This window comes from Channa argus, unplaced genomic scaffold, assembly GCF_033026475.1.
Source record: "Channa argus isolate prfri unplaced genomic scaffold, Channa argus male v1.0 Contig035, whole genome shotgun sequence".
Taxonomy (NCBI): Eukaryota; Metazoa; Chordata; class Actinopteri; order Anabantiformes; family Channidae; genus Channa; species Channa argus.
The window spans coordinates 336,989-356,814 of NW_027125254.1; the positions used below are offsets into that span (position 1 = coordinate 336,989).

The window sequence follows — 19,826 nt, forward strand, 5'->3', positions numbered from 1 at the left end:
AGGTTTTGCAATTCAAAAAATTATTCACATGTACGTTTTTACAATCAAGTCTCCCTTCCTCACTCACCCAGCTCCTCTAGCCTCCTGATACAAACCTCTGTTCAGACCACACAGTCTAATGAGCACGGCTTCAGTCCTTTGAAAGACTCGGTTCCGACCACGTGGCCTAATGGACAAGGCGTCTGACTTCGGATCAGAAGATTGAGGGTTCGAGTCCCTTTGTGGTTGAGCTTCCAGTCCTTTCTGTTTGATGTGCCTGGAAAGTACAAACTTCCATGGGTTTTTCATGGTCGTAGGAACAGAGTGACACTTAAGCAAAGGAAGCTATTATCAATCACCCTTACTGAGCTGTTTTGCACAAGAAACATTTTCCTGCATGTACATATGCACACAATGATATCGAAGAGTATCTGACACAACATCACATTCACAAATGCTTCAACGCTGTCTATGGGCTTTACAATTGTGAAGTTTTCACATGTCCTGTTTTACAATCAAGTCTCCCTTCCTCACTGTCCTAGCTCCCCTAACCTTTCGAAACCCACCCTAGTTCAGACCAAGTGACCTAATGGACAAAGCATCTGACTTCAAATAGGAAGATTGAAGGGTCGAGTCCCTTTGTGGTTGCTCTTCTTGTACTTACTCACTGGATGTGCCTGGAAAATCTTTTTTTCCGTGTGTTTCAAGGTTGCAAAAACAGGGTAACATTCAAGCGAAAAGGTTTTATCAATCACACTTCTTCACTGCTAAAGAGGTATGCACAAATAGCAATTATCTTCCGGAACTCAATGTGCTGCTCTTAAGACCAGGATGTTCAATTGAGAAGGTTAGAGCGTAGAGGCGATGGTGCCAGTGGCTGATCTTCTTTCTTGCCCCTAATCTCTACTTACAAAAAATCTGAATTCCCATCTGTCTGCAGTGCTCATTTGAAAAAAGAAACAAATCTACAAGAGGCCCTATTACAAGTCAGTACATGAGATCAGCAAAGACCCACTTCCTTGAATTAAAATGATTTCATCTCCAACTGTTTGGCCATGGAACTACATCATCTCTGATGTCCAAAAGACAGGATTATGACGTCACCCATTATGAAAGGGCCATCGTATGTCAGACAAAATCACTGAGACATTGACGCAGCTGTGCAGCTGGGAAAATGACTCTTTTGCAGCATGCTGGGCCGGTTAGCTCAGATGGTTAGAGAGTGGTGCTAATAACGCCAAGGTTATGGGTTCCATCCCCATACTGGCCATTGAAAAGCACGATGCAAGCAACTCTTTCCAAGGCAAGATTAATCCTGATTGCACGGATGCTTGCTTTTCACATGCTACATAAACCTGGCCTTTTGAGTTATCAACCAGGTAACATTGCTGACTGAACTGTCTTGCATAAGAAACCTTTCCCGCATTTCCTTTTTAATTAATGATATCAAAGAATACTCACATAATTTCACATTCCCAGATAGTTCAACGCTGTCTACAGGTTTTGCAATTCAAAAAATTATTCACATGTACGTTTTTACAATCAAGTCTCCCTTCCTCACTCACCCAGCTCCTCTAGCCTCCTGAAACAAACCTCTGTTCAGACCACACAGTCTAATGAGCACGGCTCCAGTCCTTTGAAAGACTCGGTTCCGACCACGTGGCCTAATGGACAAGGCGTCTGACTTCGTATCAGAAGATTGAGGGTTCGAGTCCGTTTGTGGTTGAGCTTCCAGTCCTTTCTGTTTGATGTGCCTGGAAAGTACAAACTTCCATGGGTTTTTCATGGTCGTAGGAACAGAGTGACACTTAAGCAAAGGAAGCTATTATCAATCACCCTCACTGAGCTGTTTTGCACAAGAAACATTTTCCTGCATGTACTTATGCACACAATGATATCGAAGAGTATCTGACACAACATCACATTCACAAATGCTTCAACGCTGTCTATCGGCTTTACAATTGTGAAGTTTTCACATGTCCTGTTTTACAATCAAGTCTCCCTTCCTCACTGTCCTAGCTCCCCTAACCTTTCGAAACCCACCCTAGTTCAGACCAAGTGACCTAATGGACAAAGCATCTGACTTCAAATAGGAAGATTGAAGGGTCGAGTCCCTTTGTGGTTGCTCTTCTTGTACTTACTCAATGGATGTGCCTGGAAAATCTTTTTTTCCGTGTGTTTCAAGGTTGCAGAAACAGGGTAACATTCAAGCGAAAAGGTTTTATCAATCACACTTCTTCACTGCTAAAGAGGTATGCACAAATAGCAATTATCTTCCGGAAGTCAATGTGCTGCTCTTAAGACCAGGATGTTCAATTGAGAAGGTTAGAGCGTAGAGGCGATGGTGCCAGTGGCTGATCTTCTTTCTTGCCCCTAATCTCTACTTACAAAAAATCTGAATTCCCATCTGTCTGCAGTGCTCATTTGAAAAAAGAAACAAATCTACAAGAGGCCCTATTACAAGTCAGTACATGAGATCAGCAAAGACCCACTTCCTTGAATTAAAATGATTTCATCTCCAACTGTTTGGCCATGGAACTGCATCATCTCTGATGTCCAAAAGACAGGATTATGACGTCACCCATTATGAAAGGGCCATCGTATGTCAGACAAAATCACTGAGACATTGACGCAGCTGTGCAGCTGGGAAAATGACTCTTTTGCAGCATGCTGGGCCGGTTAGCTCAGATGGTTAGAGAGTGGTGCTAATAACGCCAAGGTCATGGGTTCCATCCCCATACTGGCCATTGAAAAGCACGATGCAAGCAACTCTTTCCAAGGCAAGATTAATCCTGACTGCACGGTTGCTTGCTTTTCACATGCTACATAAACCTGGCCTTTTGAGTTATCAACCAGGTAACATTGCTGACTGAACTGTCTTGCATAAGAAACCTTTCCCGCATTTCCTTTTTAGTTAATGATATCAAAGAATACTCACATAATTTCACATTCCCAGATAGTTCAACGCTGTCTACAGGTTTTGCAATTCAAAAAATTATTCACATGTACGTTTTTACAATCAAGTCTCCCTTCCTCACTCACCCAGCTCCTCTAGCCTCCTGAAACAAACCTCTGTTCAGACCACACAGTCTAATGAGCACGGCTTCAGTCCTTTGAAAGACTCGGTTCCGACCACGTGGCCTAATGGTCAAGGCGTCTGACTTCGGATCAGAAGATTGAGGGTTCGAGTCCCTTCGTGGTTGAGCTTCCAGTCCTTTCTGTTTGATGTGCCTGGAAAGTACAAACTTCCATGGGTTTTTCATGGTCGTAGGAACAGAGTGACACTTAAGCAAAGGAAGCTATTATCAATCACCCTCACTGAGCTGTTTTGCACAAGAAACATTTTCCTGCATGTACATATGCACACAATGATATCGAAGAGTATCTGACACAACATCACATTCACAAATGCTTCAACGCTGTCTATCGGCTTTACAATTGTGAAGTTTTCACATGTCCTGTTTTACAATCAAGTCTCCCTTCCTCACTGTCCTAGCTCCCCTAACCTTTCGAAACCCACCCTAGTTCAGACCAAGTGACCTAATGGACAAAGCATCTGACTTCAAATAGGAAGATTGAAGGGTCGAGTCCCTTTGTGGTTGCTCTTCTTGTACTTACTCACTGGATGTGCCTGGAAAATCTTTTTTTCCGTGTGTTTCAAGGTTGCAAAAACAGGGTAACATTCAAACGAAAAGGTTTTATCAATCACACTTCACTGCTAAAGAGGTATGCACAAATAGCAATTATCTTCCGGAACTCAATGTGCTGCTCTTAAGACCAGGATGTTCAATTGAGAAGGTTAGAGCGTAGAGGCGATGGTGCCAGTGGCTGATCTTCTTTCTTGCCCCTAATCTCTACTTACAAAAAATCTGAATTCCCATCTGTCTGCAGTGCTCATTTGAAAAAAGAAACAAATCTACAAGAGGCCCTATTACAAGTCAGTACATGAGATCAGCAAAGACCCACTTCCTTCAATTAAAATGATTTCATCTACAACTGTTTGGCCATGGAACTGCATCATCTCTGATGTCCAAAAGACAGGATTATGACGTCACCCATTATGAAAGGGCCATCGTATCTCAGACAAAATCACTGAGACATTGACGCAGCTGTGCACCTGGGAAAATGACTCTTTTGCAGCATGCTGGGCCGGTTAGCTCAGATGGTTAGAGCGTGGTGCTAATAACGCCAAGGTCATGGGTTCAATCCCCATACTGGCCATTGAAAAGCACGATGCAAGCAACTCTTTCCAAGGCAAGATTAATCCTGACTGCACGGTTGCTTGCTTTTCACATGCTACATAAACCTGGCCTTTTGAGTTATCAACCAGGTAACATTGCTGACTGAACTGTCTTGCATAAGAAACCTTTCCCGCATTTCCTTTTTAGTTAATGATATCAAAGAATACTCACATAATTTCACATTCCCAGATAGTTCAACGCTGTCTACAGGTTTTGCAATTCAAAAAATTATTCACATGTACGTTTTTACAATCAAGTCTCCCTTCCCCACTCACCCAGCTCCTCTAGCCTCCTGAAACAAACCTCTGTTCAGACCACACAGTCTAATGAGCACGGCTTCAGTCCTTTGAAAGACTCGGTTCCGACCACGTGGCCTAATGGACAAGGCCTCTGACTTCGTATCAGAAGATTGAGGGTTCGAGTCGCTTCGTGGTTGAGCTTCCAGTCCTTGCTCTTTGATGTGCCTGGAAAGTACAAACTTCCATGGGTTTTTCATGGTTGTAGGAACAGAGTGACACTTAAGCAAAGGAAGCTATTATCAATCACCCTCACTGAGCTGTTTTGCACAGGAAACATTTTCCTGCATGTACTTATGCACACAATGATATCGAAGAGTATCTGACACAACATCACATTCACAAATGCTTCAACGCTGTCTATGGGCTTTACAATTGTGAAGTTTTCACATGTCCTGTTTTACAATCAAGTCTCCCTTCCTCACTGTCCTAGCTCCCCTAACCTTTCGAAACCCACCCTAGTTCAGACCAAGTGACCTAATGGACAAAGCATCTGACTTCAAATAGGAAGATTGAAGGGTCGAGTCTCTTTGTGGTTGCTCTTCTTGTACTTACTCAATGGATGTGCCTGGAAAATCTTTTTTTCCGTGTGTTTCAAGGTTGCAGAAACAGGGTAACATTCAAGCGAAAAGGTTTTATCAATCACACTTCTTCACTGCTAAAGAGGTATGCACAAATAGCAATTATCTTCCGGAAGTCAATGTGCTGCTCTTAAGACCAGGATGTTCAATTGAGAAGGTTAGAGCGTAGAGGCGATGGTGCCAGTGGCTGATCTTCTTTCTTGCCCCTAATCTCTACTTACAAAAAATCTGAATTCCCATCTGTCTGCAGTGCTCATTTGAAAAAAGAAACAAATCTACAAGAGGCCCTATTACAAGTCAGTACATGAGATCAGCAAAGACCCACTTCCTTGAATTAAAATGATTTCATCTCCAACTGTTTGGCCATGGAACTGCATCATCTCTGATGTCCAAAAGACAGGATTATGACGTCACCCATTATGAAAGGGCCATCGTATGTCAGACAAAATCACTGAGACATTGACGCAGCTGTGCAGCTGGGAAAATGACTCTTTTGCAGCATGCTGGGCCGGTTAGCTCAGATGGTTAGAGAGTGGTGCTAATAACGCCAAGGTCATGGGTTCCATCCCCATACTGGCCATTGAAAAGCACGATGCAAGCAACTCTTTCCAAGGCAAGATTAATCCTGACTGCACGGTTGCTTGCTTTTCACATGCTACATAAACCTGGCCTTTTGAGTTATCAACCAGGTAACATTGCTGACTGAACTGTCTTGCATAAGAAACCTTTCCCGCATTTCCTTTTTAGTTAATGATATCAAAGAATACTCACATAATTTCACATTCCCAGATAGTTCAACGCTGTCTACAGGTTTTGCAATTCAAAAAATTATTCACATGTACGTTTTTACAATCAAGTCTCCCTTCCTCACTCACCCAGCTCCTCTAGCCTCCTGAAACAAACCTCTGATCAAGACCACACAGTCTAATGAGCACGGCTTCAGTCCTTTGAAAGACTCGGTTCCGACCACGTGGCCTAATGGACAAGGCGTCTGACTTCGGATCAGAAGATTGAGGGTTCGAGTCGCTTCGTGGTTGAGCTTCCAGTCCTTGCTGTTTGATGTGCCTGGAAATTACAAACTTCCATGGGTTTTTCATGGTTGTAGGAACAGAGTGACACTTAAGCAAAGGAAGCTATTATCAATCACCCTCACTGAGCTGTTTTGCACAAGAAACATTTTCCTGCATGTACATATGCACACAATGATATCGAAGAGTATCTGACACAACATCACATTCACAAATGCTTCAACGCTGTCTATCGGCTTTACAATTGTGAAGTTTTCACATGTCCTGTTTTACAATCAAGTCTCCCTTCCTCACTGTCCTAGCTCCCCTAACCTTTCGAAACCCACCCTAGTTCAGACCAAGTGACCTAATGGACAAAGCATCTGACTTCAAATAGGAAGATTGAAGTGTCGAGTCCCTTTGTGGTTGCTCTTCTTGTACTTACTCACTGGATGTGCCTGGAAAATCTTTTTTTCCGTGTGTTTCAAGGTTGCAAAAACAGGGTAACATTCAAACGAAAAGGTTTTATCAATCACACTTCACTGCTAAAGAGGTATGCACAAATAGCAATTATCTTCCGGAACTCAATGTGCTGCTCTTAAGACCAGGATGTTCAATTGAGAAGGTTAGAGCGTAGAGGCGATGGTGCCAGTGGCTGATCTTCTTTCTTGCCCCTAATCTCTACTTACAAAAAATCTGAATTCCCATCTGTCTGCAGTGCTCATTTGAAAAAAGAAACAAATCTACAAGAGGCCCTATTACAAGTCAGTACATGAGATCAGCAAAGACCCACTTCCTTCAATTAAAATGATTTCATCTACAACTGTTTGGCCATGGAACTGCATCATCTCTGATGTCCAAAAGACAGGATTATGACGTCACCCATTATGAAAGGGCCATCGTATCTCAGACAAAATCACTGAGACATTGACGCAGCTGTGCACCTGGGAAAATGACTCTTTTGCAGCATGCTGGGCCGGTTAGCTCAGATGGTTAGAGCGTGGTGCTAATAACGCCAAGGTCATGGGTTCAATCCCCATACTGGCCATTGAAAAGCACGATGCAAGCAACTCTTTCCAAGGCAAGATTAATCCTGACTGCACGGTTGCTTGCTTTTCACATGCTACATAAACCTGGCCTTTTGAGTTATCAACCAGGTAACATTGCTGACTAAACTGTCTTGCATAAGAAACCTTTCCCGCATTTCCTTTTTAGTTAATGATATCAAAGAATACTCACATAATTTCACATTCCCAGATAGTTCAACGCTGTCTACAGGTTTTGCAATTCAAAAAATTATTCACATGTACGTTTTTACAATCAAGTCTCCCTTCCTCACTCACCCAGCTCCTCTAGCCTCCTGAAACAAACCTCTGTTCAGACCACACAGTCTAATGAGCACGGCTCCAGTCCTTTGAAAGACTCGGTTCCGACCACGTGGCCTAATGGACAAGGCGTCTGACTTCGGATCAGAAGATTGAGGGTTCGAGTCGCTTCGTGGTTGAGCTTCCAGTCCTTGCTGTTTGATGTGCCTGGAAAGTACAAACTTCCATGGGTTTTTCATGGTTGTAGGAACAGAGTGACACTTAAGCAAAGGGAGCTATTATCAATCACCCTCACTGAGCTGTTTTGCACAAGAAACATTTTCCTGCATGTACTTATGCACACAATGATATCGAAGAGTATCTGACACAACATCACATTCACAAATGCTTCAACGCTGTCTATCGGCTTTACAATTGTGAAGTTTTCACATGTCCTGTTTTACAATCAAGTCTCCCTTCCTCACTGTCCTAGCTCCCCTAACCTTTCGAAACCCACCCTAGTTCAGACCAAGTGACCTAATGGACAAAGCATCTGACTTCAAATAGGAAGATTGAAGGGTCGAGTCCCTTTGTAGTTGCTCTTCTTGTACTTACTCAATGGATGTGCCTGGAAAATCTTTTTTTCCGTGTGTTTCAAGGTTGCAGAAACAGGGTAACATTCAAGCGAAAAGGTTTTATCAATCACACTTCTTCACTGCTAAAGAGGTATGCACAAATAGCAATTATCTTCCGGAACTCAATGTGCTGCTCTTAAGACCAGGATGTTCAATTGAGAAGGTTAGAGCGTAGAGGCGATGGTGCCAGTGGCTGATCTTCTTTCTTGCCCCTAATCTCTACTTACAAAAAATCTGAATTCCCATCTGTCTGCAGTGCTCATTTGAAAAAAGAAACAAATCTACAAGAGGCCCTATTACAAGTCAGTACATGAGATCAGCAAAGACCCACTTCCTTGAATTAAAATGATTTCATCTCCAACTGTTTGGCCATGGAACTGCATCATCTCTGATGTCCAAAAGACAGGATTATGACGTCACCCATTATGAAAGGGCCATCGTATCTCAGACAAAATCACTGAGACATTGACGCAGCTGTGCAGCTGGGAAAATGACTCTTTTGCAGCATGCTGGGCCGGTTAGCTCAGATGGTTAGAGCGTGGTGCTAATAACGCCAAGGTCATGGGTTCAATCCCCATACTGGCCATTGAAAAGCACGATGCAAGCAACTCTTTCCAAGGCAAGATTAATCCTGACTGCACAGTTGCTTGCTTTTCACATGCTACATAAACCTGGCCTTTTGAGTTATCAACCAGGTAACATTGCTGACTGAACTGTCTTGCATAAGAAACCTTTCCCGCATTTCCTTTTTAGTTAATGATATCAAAGAATACTCACATAATTTCACATTCCCAGATAGTTCAACGCTGTCTACAGGTTTTGCAATTCAAAAAATTATTCACATGTACGTTTTTACAATCAAGTCTCCCTTCCTCACTCACCCAGCTCCTCTAGCCTCCTGAAACAAACCTCTGTTCAGACCACACAGTCTAATGAGCACGGCTTCAGTCCTTTGAAAGACTTGGTTCCGACCACGTGGCCTAATGGTCAAGGCGTCTGACTTCGGATCAGAAGATTGAGGGTTCGAGTCCCTTCGTGGTTGAGCTTCCAGTCCTTTCTGTTTGATGTGCCTGGAAAGTACAAACTTCCACGGGTTTTTCATGGTCGTAGGAACAGAGTGACACTTAAGCAAAGGAAGCTATTATCAATCACCCTCACTGAGCTGTTTTGCACAAGAAACATTTTCCTGCATGTACATATGCACACAATGATATCGAAGAGTATCTGACACAACATCACATTCACAAATGCTTCAACGCTGTCTATCGGCTTTACAATTGTGAAGTTTTCACATGTCCTGTTTTACAATCAAGTCTCCCTTCCTCACTGTCCTAGCTCCCCTAACCTTTCGAAACCCACCCTAGTTCAGACCAAGTGACCTAATGGACAAAGCATCTGACTTCAAATAGGAAGATTGAAGGGTCGAGTCCCTTTGTGGTTGCTCTTCTTGTACTTACTCACTGGATGTGCCTGGAAAATCTTTTTTTCCGTGTGTTTCAAGGTTGCAAAAACAGGGTAACATTCAAACGAAAAGGTTTTATCAATCACACTTCACTGCTAAAGAGGTATGCACAAATAGCAATTATCTTCCGGAACTCAATGTGCTGCTCTTAAGACCAGGATGTTCAATTGAGAAGGTTAGAGCGTAGAGGCGATGGTGCCAGTGGCTGATCTTCTTTCTTGCCCCTAATCTCTACTTACAAAAAATCTGAATTCCCATCTGTCTGCAGTGCTCATTTGAAAAAAGAAACAAATCTACAAGAGGCCCTATTACAAGTCAGTACATGAGATCAGCAAAGACCCACTTCCTTCAATTAAAATGATTTCATCTACAACTGTTTGGCCATGGAACTGCATCATCTCTGATGTCCAAAAGACAGGATTATGACGTCACCCATTATGAAAGGGCCATCGTATCTCAGACAAAATCACTGAGACATTGACGCAGCTGTGCAGCTGGGAAAATGACTCTTTTGCAGCATGCTGGGCCGGTTAGCTCAGATGGTTAGAGCGTGGTGCTAATAACGCCAAGGTCATGGGTTCAATCCCCATACTGGCCATTGAAAAGCACGATGCAAGCAACTCTTTCCAAGGCAAGATTAATCCTGACTGCACGGTTGCTTGCTTTTCACATGCTACATAAACCTGGCCTTTTGAGTTATCAACCAGGTAACATTGCTGACTGAACTGTCTTGCATAAGAAACCTTTCCCGCATTTCCTTTTTAGTTAATGATATCAAAGAATACTCACATAATTTCACATTCCCAGATAGTTCAACGCTGTCTACAGGTTTTGCAATTCAAAAAATTATTCACATGTACGTTTTTACAATCAAGTCTCCCTTCCCCACTCACCCAGCTCCTCTAGCCTCCTGAAACAAACCTCTGTTCAGACCACACAGTCTAATGAGCACGGCTTCAGTCCTTTGAAAGACTCGGTTCCGACCACGTGGCCTAATGGACAAGGCCTCTGACTTCGTATCAGAAGATTGAGGGTTCGAGTCGCTTCGTGGTTGAGCTTCCAGTCCTTGCTCTTTGATGTGCCTGGAAAGTACAAACTTCCATGGGTTTTTCATGGTTGTAGGAACAGAGTGACACTTAAGCAAAGGAAGCTATTATCAATCACCCTCACTGAGCTGTTTTGCACAGGAAACATTTTCCTGCATGTACTTATGCACACAATGATATCGAAGAGTATCTGACACAACATCACATTCACAAATGCTTCAACGCTGTCTATGGGCTTTACAATTGTGAAGTTTTCACATGTCCTGTTTTACAATCAAGTCTCCCTTCCTCACTGTCCTAGCTCCCCTAACCTTTCGAAACCCACCCTAGTTCAGACCAAGTGACCTAATGGACAAAGCATCTGACTTCAAATAGGAAGATTGAAGGGTCGAGTCTCTTTGTGGTTGCTCTTCTTGTACTTACTCAATGGATGTGCCTGGAAAATCTTTTTTTCCGTGTGTTTCAAGGTTGCAGAAACAGGGTAACATTCAAGCGAAAAGGTTTTATCAATCACACTTCTTCACTGCTAAAGAGGTATGCACAAATAGCAATTATCTTCCGGAAGTCAATGTGCTGCTCTTAAGACCAGGATGTTCAATTGAGAAGGTTAGAGCGTAGAGGCGATGGTGCCAGTGGCTGATCTTCTTTCTTGCCCCTAATCTCTACTTACAAAAAATCTGAATTCCCATCTGTCTGCAGTGCTCATTTGAAAAAAGAAACAAATCTACAAGAGGCCCTATTACAAGTCAGTACATGAGATCAGCAAAGACCCACTTCCTTGAATTAAAATGATTTCATCTCCAACTGTTTGGCCATGGAACTGCATCATCTCTGATGTCCAAAAGACAGGATTATGACGTCACCCATTATGAAAGGGCCATCGTATGTCAGACAAAATCACTGAGACATTGACGCAGCTGTGCAGCTGGGAAAATGACTCTTTTGCAGCATGCTGGGCCGGTTAGCTCAGATGGTTAGAGAGTGGTGCTAATAACGCCAAGGTCATGGGTTCCATCCCCATACTGGCCATTGAAAAGCACGATGCAAGCAACTCTTTCCAAGGCAAGATTAATCCTGACTGCACGGTTGCTTGCTTTTCACATGCTACATAAACCTGGCCTTTTGAGTTATCAACCAGGTAACATTGCTGACTGAACTGTCTTGCATAAGAAACCTTTCCCGCATTTCCTTTTTAGTTAATGATATCAAAGAATACTCACATAATTTCACATTCCCAGATAGTTCAACGCTGTCTACAGGTTTTGCAATTCAAAAAATTATTCACATGTACGTTTTTACAATCAAGTCTCCCTTCCTCACTCGCCCAGCTCCTCTAGCCTCCTGAAACAAACCTCTGATCAAGACCACACAGTCTAATGAGCACGGCTTCAGTCCTTTGAAAGACTCGGTTCCGACCACGTGGCCTAATGGACAAGGCGTCTGACTTCGGATCAGAAGATTGAGGGTTCGAGTCGCTTCGTGGTTGAGCTTCCAGTCCTTGCTGTTTGATGTGCCTGGAAATTACAAACTTCCATGGGTTTTTCATGGTTGTAGGAACAGAGTGACACTTAAGCAAAGGAAGCTATTATCAATCACCCTCACTGAGCTGTTTTGCACAAGAAACATTTTCCTGCATGTACTTATGCACACAATGATATCGAAGAGTATCTGACACAACATCACATTCACAAATGCTTCAACGCTGTCTATGGGCTTTACAATTGTGAAGTTTTCACATGTCCTGTTTTACAATCAAGTCTCCCTTCCTCACTGTCCTAGATCCCCTAACTTTTCGAAACCCACCCTAGTTCAGACCAAGTGACCTAATGGACAAAGCATCTGACTTCAAATAGGAAGATTGAAGGGTCGAGTCCCTTTGTGGTTGCTCTTCTTGTACTTACTCACTGGATGTGCCTGGAAAATCTTTTTTTCCGTGTGTTTCAAGGTTGCAAAAACAGGGTAACATTCAAGCGAAAAGGTTTTATCAATCACACTTCTTCACTGCTAAAGAGGTATGCACAAATAGCAATTATCTTCCGGAACTCAATGTGCTGCTCTTAAGACCAGGATGTTCAATTGAGAAGGTTAGAGCGTAGAGGCGATGGTGCCAGTGGCTGATCTTCTTTCTTGCCCCTAATCTCTACTTACAAAAAATCTGAATTCCCATCTGTCTGCAGTGCTCATTTGAAAAAAGAAACAAATCTACAAGAGGCCCTATTACAAGTCAGTACATGAGATCAGCAAAGACCCACTTCCTTGAATTAAAATGATTTCATCTCCAACTGTTTGGCCATGGAACTGCATCATCTCTGATGTCCAAAAGACAGGATTATGACGTCACCCATTATGAAAGGGCCATCGTATGTCAGACAAAATCACTGAGACATTGACGCAGCTGTGCAGCTGGGAAAATGACTCTTTTGCAGCATGCTGGGCCGGTTAGCTCAGATGGTTAGAGAGTGGTGCTAATAACGCCAAGGTCATGGGTTCCATCCCCATACTGGCCATTGAAAAGCACGATGCAAGCAACTCTTTCCAAGGCAAGATTAATCCTGACTGCACGGTTGCTTGCTTTTCACATGCTACATAAACCTGGCCTTTTGAGTTATCAACCAGGTAACATTGCTGACTGAACTGTCTTGCATAAGAAACCTTTCCCGCATTTCCTTTTTAATTAATGATATCAAAGAATACTCACATAATTTCACATTCCCAGATAGTTCAACGCTGTCTACAGGTTTTGCAATTCAAAAAATTATTCACATGTACGTTTTTACAATCAAGTCTCCCTTCCTCACTCACCCAGCTCCTCTAGCCTCCTGAAACAAACCTCTGTTCAGACCACACAGTCTAATGAGCACGGCTCCAGTCCTTTGAAAGACTCGGTTCCGACCACGTGGCCTAATGGACAAGGCGTCTGACTTCGGATCAGAAGATTGAGCGTTCGAGTCCGTTTGCGGTTGAGCTTCCAGTCCTTTCTGTTTGATGTGCCTTGAAAGTACAAACTTCCATGGGTTTTTCATGGTCGTAGGAACAGAGTGACACTTAAGCAAAGGAAGCTATTATCAATCACCCTCACTGAGCTGTTTTGCACAAGAAACATTTTCCTGCATGTACATATGCACACAATGATATGGAAGAGTATCTGACACAACATCACATTCACAAATGCTTCAACGGTGTCTATCGGTTTTACAATTGTGAAGTTTTCACATGTCCTGTTTTACAATCAAGTCTCCCTTCCTCACTGTCCTAGCTCCCCTAACCTTTCGAAACCCACCCTAGTTCAGACCAAGTGACCTAATGGACAAAGCATCTGACTTCAAATAGGAAGATTGAAGGGTCGAGTCCCTTTGTGGTTGCTCTTCTTGTACTTACTCACTGGATGTGCCTGGAAAATCTTTTTTTCCGTGTGTTTCAAGGTTGCAAAAACAGGGTAACATTCAAGCGAAAAGGTTTTATCAATCACACTTCTTCACTGCTAAAGAGGTATGCACAAATAGCAATTATCTTCCGGAACTCAATGTGCTGCTCTTAAGACCAGGATGTTCAATTGAGAAGGTTAGAGCGTAGAGGCGATGGTGCCAGTGGCTGATCTTCTTTCTTGCCCCTAATCTCTACTTACAAAAAATCTGAATTCCCATCTGTCTGCAGTGCTCATTTGAAAAAAGAAACAAATCTACAAGAGGCCCTATTACAAGTCAGTACATGAGATCAGCAAAGACCCACTTCCTTGAATTAAAATGATTTCATCTCCAACTGTTTGGCCATGGAACTGCATCATCTCTGATGTCCAAAAGACAGGATTATGACGTCACCCATTATGAAAGGGCCATCGTATGTCAGACAAAATCACTGAGACATTGACGCAGCTGTGCAGCTGGGAAAATGACTCTTTTGCAGCATGCTGGGCCGGTTAGCTCAGATGGTTAGAGAGTGGTGCTAATAACGCCAAGGTCATGGGTTCCATCCCCATACTGGCCATTGAAAAGCACGATGCAAGCAACTCTTTCCAAGGCAAGATTAATCCTGACTGCACGGTTGCTTGCTTTTCACATGCTACATAAACCTGGCCTTTTGAGTTATCAACCAGGTAACATTGCTGACTGAACTGTCTTGCATAAGAAACCTTTCCCGCATTTCCTTTTTAGTTAATGATATCAAAGAATACTCACATAATTTCACATTCCCAGATAGTTCAACGCTGTCTACAGGTTTTGCAATTCAAAAAATTATTCACATGTACGTTTTTACAATCAAGTCTCCCTTCCTCACTCACCCAGCTCCTCTAGCCTCCTGAAAAAACCTCTGTTCAGACCACACAGTCTAATGAGCACGGCTTCAGTCCTTTGAAAGACTCGGTTCCGACCACGTGGCCTAATGGACAAGGCGTCTGACTTAGTATCAGAAGATTGAGGGTTCGAGTCCCTTCGTGGTTGAGCTTCCAGTCCTTTCTGTTTGATGTGCCTGGACAGTACAAACTTCCATGGGTTTTTCATGGTCGTAGGAACAGAGTGACACTTAAGCAAAGGAAGCTATTATCAATCACCCTCACTGAGCTGTTTTGCACAAGAAACATTTTCCTGCATGTACATATGCACACAATGATATGGAAGAGTATCTGACACAACATCACATTCACAAATGCTTCAATGCTGTCTATCGGTTTTACAATTGTGAAGTTTTCACATGTCCTGTTTTACAATCAAGTCTCCCTTCCTCACTGTCCTAGCTCCCCTAACCTTTCGAAACCCACCCTAGTTCAGACCAAGTGACCTAATGGACAAAGCATCTGACTTCAAATAGGAAGATTGAAGGGTCGAGTCCCTTTGTGGTTGCTCTTCTTGTACTTACTCAATGGATGTGCCTGGAAAATCTTTTTTTCCGTGTGTTTCAAGGTTGCAGAAACAGGGTAACATTCAAGCGAAAAGGTTTTATCAATCACACTTCTTCACTGCTAAAGAGGTATGCACAAATAGCAATTATCTTCCGGAAGTCAAATTTGCTGCTCTTAAGACCAGGATGTTCAATTGAGAAGGTTAGAGCGTAGAGGCGATGGTGCCAGTGGCTGATCTTCTTTCTTGCGCCTAATCTCTACTTACAAAAAATTTGAATTCCCATCTGTCTGCAGTGCTCATTTGAAAAAAGAAACAAATCTACAAGAGGCCCTATTACAAGTCAGTACATGAGATCAGCAAAGACCCACTTCCTTGAATTAAAATGATTTCATCTCCAACTGTTTGGCCATGGAATTACATCATCTCTGATGTCCAAAAGACAGGATTATGACGTCACCCATTATGAAAGGGCCATCGTATGTCAGACAAAATCACTGAGACATTGACGCAGCTGTGCAGCTGGGAAAATGACTCTTTTGCAGCATGCTGGGCCGGTTAGCTCAGATGGTTAGAGAGTGGTGCTAATAACGCCAAGGTCATGGGTTCCATCCCCATACTGGCCATTGAAAAGCACGATGCAAGCAACTCTTTCCAAGGCAAGATTAATCCTGACTGCACGGTTGCTTGCTTTTCACATGCTACATAAACCTGGCCTTTTGAGTTATCAACCAGGTAACATTGCTGACTGAACTGTCTTGCATAAGAAACCTTTCCCGCATTTCCTTTTCAGTTAATGATATCAAAAAATACTCACATAATTTCACATTCCCAGATAGTTCAACGCTGTCTACAGGTTTTGCAATTCAAAAAATTATTCACATGTACGTTTTTACAATCAAGTCTCCCTTCCTCACTCACCCAGCTCCTCTAGCCTCCTGAAACAAACCTCTGTTCAGACCACACAGTCTAATGAGCACAGCTTCAGTCCTTTGAAAGACTCGGTTCCGACCACGTGGCCTAATGGACAAGGCGTCTGACTTCGGATCAGAAGATTGAGGGTTCGAGTCCCTTCGTGGTTGAGCTTCCAGTCCTTGCTGTTTGATGTGCCTGGAAAGTACAAACTTCCATGGGTTTTTCATGGTCGTAGGAACAGAGTGACACTTAAGCAAAGGAAGCTATTATCAATCACCCTCACTGAGCTGTTTTGCACAAGAAACATTTTCCTGCATGTACATATGCACACAATGATATCGAAGAGTATCTGACACAACATCACATTCACAAATGCTTCAACGCTGTCTATCGGTTTTACAATTGTGAAGTTTTCACATGTCCTGTTTTACAATCAAGTCTCCCTTCCTCACTGTCCTAGCTCCCCTAACCTTTCGAAACCCACCCTAGTTCAGACCAAGTGACCTAATGGACAAAGCATGTGACTTCAAATAGGAAGATTGAAGGGTCGAGTCCCTTTGTGGTTGCTCTTCTTGTACTTACTCAATGGATGTGCCTGGAAAATCTTTTTTTCCGTGTGTTTCAAGGTTGCAGAAACAGGGTAACATTCAAGCGAAAAGGTTTTATCAATCACACTTCTTCACTGCTAAAGAGTTATGCACAAATAGCAATTATCTTCCGGAAGTCAAATTTGCTGCTCTTAAGACCAGGATGTTCAATTGAGAAGGTTAGAGTGTAGAGGCGATGGTGCCAGTGGCTGATCTTCTTTCTTGCCCCTAATCTCTACTTACAAAAAATTTGAATTCCCATCTGTCTGCAGTGCTCATTTGAAAAAAGAAACAAATCTACAAGAGGCCCTATTACAAGTCAGTACATGAGATCAGCAAAGACCCACTTCCTTGAATTAAAATGATTTCATCTCCAACTGTTTGGCCATGGAACTACATCATCTCTGATGTCCAAAAGATAGGATTATGACGTCACCCATTATGAAAGGGCCATCGTATGTCAGACAAAATCACTGAGACATTGACGCAGCTGTGCAGCTGGGAAAATGACTCTTTTGCAGCATGCTGGGCCGGTTAGCTCAGATGGTTAGAGAGTGGTGCTAATAACGCCAAGGTCATGGGTTCCATCCCCATACTGGCCATTGAAAAGCACGATGCAAGCAACTCTTTCCAAGGCAAGATTAATCCTGACTGCACGGTTGCTTGCTTTTCACATGCTACATAAACCTGGCCTTTTGAGTTATCAACCAGGTAACATTGCTGACTGAACTGTCTTGCATAAGAAACCTTTCCCGCATTTCCTTTTTAGTTAATGATATCAAAGAATACTCACATAATTTCACATTCCCAGATAGTTCAACGCTGTCTACAGGTTTTGCAATTCAAAAAATTATTCACATGTACGTTTTTACAATCAAGTCTCCCTTCCTCACTCACCCAGCTCCTCTAGCCTCCTGATACAAACCTCTGTTCAGACCACACAGTCTAATGAGCACGGCTTCAGTCCTTTGAAAGACTCGGTTCCGACCACGTGGCCTAATGGACAAGGCGTCTGACTTCGGATCAGAAGATTGAGGGTTCGAGTCCCTTTGTGGTTGAGCTTCCAGTCCTTTCTGTTTGATGTGCCTGGAAAGTACAAACTTCCATGGGTTTTTCATGGTCGTAGGAACAGAGTGACACTTAAGCAAAGGAAGCTATTATCAATCACCCTTACTGAGCTGTTTTGCACAAGAAACATTTTCCTGCATGTACATATGCACACAATGATATCGAAGAGTATCTGACACAACATCACATTCACAAATGCTTCAACGCTGTCTATGGGCTTTACAATTGTGAAGTTTTCACATGTCCTGTTTTACAATCAAGTCTCCCTTCCTCACTGTCCTAGCTCCCCTAACCTTTCGAAACCCACCCTAGTTCAGACCAAGTGACCTAATGGACAAAGCATCTGACTTCAAATAGGAAGATTGAAGGGTCGAGTCCCTTTGTGGTTGCTCTTCTTGTACTTACTCACTGGATGTGCCTGGAAAATCTTTTTTTCCGTGTGTTTCAAGGTTGCAAAAACAGGGTAACATTCAAGCGAAAAGGTTTTATCAATCACACTTCTTCACTGCTAAAGAGGTATGCACAAATAGCAATTATCTTCCGGAACTCAATGTGCTGCTCTTAAGACCAGGATGTTCAATTGAGAAGGTTAGAGCGTAGAGGCGATGGTGCCAGTGGCTGATCTTCTTTCTTGCCCCTAATCTCTACTTACAAAAAATCTGAATTCCCATCTGTCTGCAGTGCTCATTTGAAAAAAGAAACAAATCTACAAGAGGCCCTATTACAAGTCAGTACATGAGATCAGCAAAGACCCACTTCCTTGAATTAAAATGATTTCATCTCCAACTGTTTGGCCATGGAACTACATCATCTCTGATGTCCAAAAGACAGGATTATGACGTCACCCATTATGAAAGGGCCATCGTATGTCAGACAAAATCACTGAGACATTGACGCAGCTGTGCAGCTGGGAAAATGACTCTTTTGCAGCATGCTGGGCCGGTTAGCTCAGATGGTTAGAGAGTGGTGCTAATAACGCCAAGGTTATGGGTTCCATCCCCATACTGGCCATTGAAAAGCACGATGCAAGCAACTCTTTCCAAGGCAAGATTAATCCTGATTGCACGGATGCTTGCTTTTCACATGCTACATAAACCTGGCCTTTTGAGTTATCAACCAGGTAACATTGCTGACTGAACTGTCTTGCATAAGAAACCTTTCCCGCATTTCCTTTTTAATTAATGATATCAAAGAATACTCACATAATTTCACATTCCCAGATAGTTCAACGCTGTCTACAGGTTTTGCAATTCAAAAAATTATTCACATGTACGTTTTTACAATCAAGTCTCCCTTCCTCACTCACCCAGCTCCTCTAGCCTCCTGAAACAAACCTCTGTTCAGACCACACAGTCTAATGAGCACGGCTCCAGTCCTTTGAAAGACTCGGTTCCGACCACGTGGCCTAATGGACAAGGCGTCTGACTTCGTATCAGAAGATTGAGGGTTCGAGTCCGTTTGTGGTTGAGCTTCCAGTCCTTTCTGTTTGATGTGCCTGGAAAGTACAAACTTCCATGGGTTTTTCATGGTCGTAGGAACAGAGTGACACTTAAGCAAAGGAAGCTATTATCAATCACCCTCACTGAGCTGTTTTGCACAAGAAACATTTTCCTGCATGTACTTATGCACACAATGATATCGAAGAGTATCTGACACAACATCACATTCACAAATGCTTCAACGCTGTCTATCGGCTTTACAATTGTGAAGTTTTCACATGTCCTGTTTTACAATCAAGTCTCCCTTCCTCACTGTCCTAGCTCCCCTAACCTTTCGAAACCCACCCTAGTTCAGACCAAGTGACCTAATGGACAAAGCATCTGACTTCAAATAGGAAGATTGAAGGGTCGAGTCCCTTTGTGGTTGCTCT

General features: G+C 42.9%; 10 non-coding genes across 10 annotated transcripts; all 10 read left to right on the forward strand.

The window, feature by feature from the left end:
* The first annotated feature begins 155 nt into the window (after positions 1-155).
* On the forward strand, positions 156-228 carry trnar-ucg (transfer RNA arginine (anticodon UCG)). The gene has a single exon. It is a non-coding gene; the product is annotated as a tRNA-Arg (tRNA).
* Positions 229-3,109: 2,881 nt separating this feature from the next.
* On the forward strand, positions 3,110-3,182 carry trnar-ucg (transfer RNA arginine (anticodon UCG)). The gene has a single exon. It is a non-coding gene; the product is annotated as a tRNA-Arg (tRNA).
* Positions 3,183-4,126: 944 nt separating this feature from the next.
* Positions 4,127-4,200, forward strand: trnai-aau (transfer RNA isoleucine (anticodon AAU)). The gene has a single exon. It is a non-coding gene; the product is annotated as a tRNA-Ile (tRNA).
* A 2,878-nt stretch (positions 4,201-7,078) lies between these two features.
* On the forward strand, positions 7,079-7,152 carry trnai-aau (transfer RNA isoleucine (anticodon AAU)). Its single transcript has one exon. It is a non-coding gene; the product is annotated as a tRNA-Ile (tRNA).
* Positions 7,153-8,555: 1,403 nt separating this feature from the next.
* trnai-aau (transfer RNA isoleucine (anticodon AAU)) lies at positions 8,556-8,629 on the forward strand. Its single transcript has one exon. It is a non-coding gene; the product is annotated as a tRNA-Ile (tRNA).
* A 383-nt stretch (positions 8,630-9,012) lies between these two features.
* trnar-ucg (transfer RNA arginine (anticodon UCG)) lies at positions 9,013-9,085 on the forward strand. The gene has a single exon. It is a non-coding gene; the product is annotated as a tRNA-Arg (tRNA).
* A 944-nt stretch (positions 9,086-10,029) lies between these two features.
* trnai-aau (transfer RNA isoleucine (anticodon AAU)) lies at positions 10,030-10,103 on the forward strand. Its single transcript has one exon. It is a non-coding gene; the product is annotated as a tRNA-Ile (tRNA).
* A 4,814-nt stretch (positions 10,104-14,917) lies between these two features.
* On the forward strand, positions 14,918-14,990 carry trnal-uag (transfer RNA leucine (anticodon UAG)). Its single transcript has one exon. It is a non-coding gene; the product is annotated as a tRNA-Leu (tRNA).
* Positions 14,991-16,395: 1,405 nt separating this feature from the next.
* trnar-ucg (transfer RNA arginine (anticodon UCG)) lies at positions 16,396-16,468 on the forward strand. Its single transcript has one exon. It is a non-coding gene; the product is annotated as a tRNA-Arg (tRNA).
* Positions 16,469-17,873: 1,405 nt separating this feature from the next.
* On the forward strand, positions 17,874-17,946 carry trnar-ucg (transfer RNA arginine (anticodon UCG)). Its single transcript has one exon. It is a non-coding gene; the product is annotated as a tRNA-Arg (tRNA).
* Positions 17,947-19,826: the final 1,880 nt, after the last annotated feature.